Genomic DNA, 1,833 nt, shown 5'->3' with positions numbered 1-1,833 from the left:
TAAATGTGAAGGCCAAATGTACCAGCAGTCAATTAGGAGGAGGATAAATATATCGAGTCAAATATATCCCTACAGTATTATCAAAAATAGTTATAGTATATCTCTCGAATAAGTTTCGATCCAAATATACTTATTTTCATTATATTTTGAGTACTCTTATAAATATATAACTGAATGTCTACTTTACCATATATGAATATCTATTTATGAAAAAAAGTTAGAAAGCTCAAGGTTATTTCGCCCTATAAATAAAAAGGGTTTTACCTTCATTGTAATTCCTTCTGAAGAATCCTCGAGAAAAATAACAATTACTCTCTCCATTATCTCTAATCTTCTTCTTTGTTCTTTATTATTTTATAACACGTTATCAGCACGACACTCTGCCAAACAAGGTGAGATACTATGTCAAACAAGGTGAGATTATAAATCTAAAGGTAATTTCAAGGTTAGTAATTCCTTATGTTATTTGTCTTTTGCTACTAATAAAATAATTATTGTTGGATTTGAGAAAAAATAATTGGTTTGGAGCCATATTTGTTTTAAACTTATTCCTCAAGAACAATATTATCAAAAGGAATGATAATATGTTAGGTTCAAGTCCCATCAAGTTATTGCCTAAGACACCTTTATATGGATAAGAAGTTGAGTTTGAATCTCAATGTACCTTATTGATGATATTATGATAGCTAAGGCAAAAATAATGTATTTTTTGATGAAAAGACATCAAATTTGTCCATTGAATATGATCCATTCCAAGAAGTGAATGTGGGAGCAATATATGATAAGTCTGAAAGATGACAATTTGCTCCATTCTTGAAGTGAATGTTGTAGCAATATAGAGAAATTCTCTCTATCATATTTATACCTCGATTTGCTCCTGACGTAGCAATACGTGAAAGATGTTATAAGCTATCAAAATTTGATAAGCTTAAGACACGATTATATTTCATTCTTGGGGAATGAGAAGCTAATTAATGCAAACGTGCACTTGATTGTGATAGTATCACAACTTACCTCCGAATGAGGCAGAATAACTGAGAAGAGTTATTTTGAAATCTACTTTTAAAGTAGTAATTTTGAAATTTATTCATGTAATAGTAAATCTGAAATTTACTAAAGTGAAGAACACATATCATGGTAAACTTGGAGTTTACTACTATAATAAATAAGTTCATAAGTTGACATGAACGATTATGACATCTCGAAGATGTGCATATTGAGTATTAGACATGTATTAAAGAAAATAGAAGATTTTCAAGAATTATTTATGTAGCTTGTTCTCATGATAAGTTGACTGGACCAACTAATATTGGGATTGGATAGCATTTTACTATAAAATCCACTTTCCATAGCCATATTTTACATAATTACTATTTATAATTGTTGTATTCGATTTATGCCCGTTGTATTCGGTTTTACAGATAGTATGTATTCATATAAAATATGAATTCAGTCCCTATTTAGTCACGCAAAAAATGGAATTCAATATTTTTAAAAAAGAAAAACGTCCCAATCATGCTTATCTCGTTGAACTAAATATTTTCTTGCCTAACACTACCATTATCTTTTTTTATATTTTTTTATTTTTTATATTTTTCCCTTTTTTTTTCTTATTCTTTTTTATATTTTTTTCTACTTTTAGTTTTTTCGTTTCTTTCTTTTTGTTTTTTTCTCTCTTTAATCTCTAACTTCTATTTCTCTTTCTTCTTTGATTTTTTTTTTTACTTATTTTCTTTATTATTTTTTGGTTCTATTTTATATTATTTGTATTTTCGAAAAATATGACTAGTCGAGCACAAGACATGGTTGATAACATAAATACTACACTTGTTT

This window comes from Capsicum annuum, chromosome 8 (genome assembly GCF_002878395.1).
Source record: "Capsicum annuum cultivar UCD-10X-F1 chromosome 8, UCD10Xv1.1, whole genome shotgun sequence".
NCBI lineage: Eukaryota > Viridiplantae > Streptophyta > Magnoliopsida > Solanales > Solanaceae > Capsicum > Capsicum annuum.
Note: the sequence above shows the minus strand (reverse complement) of the source record.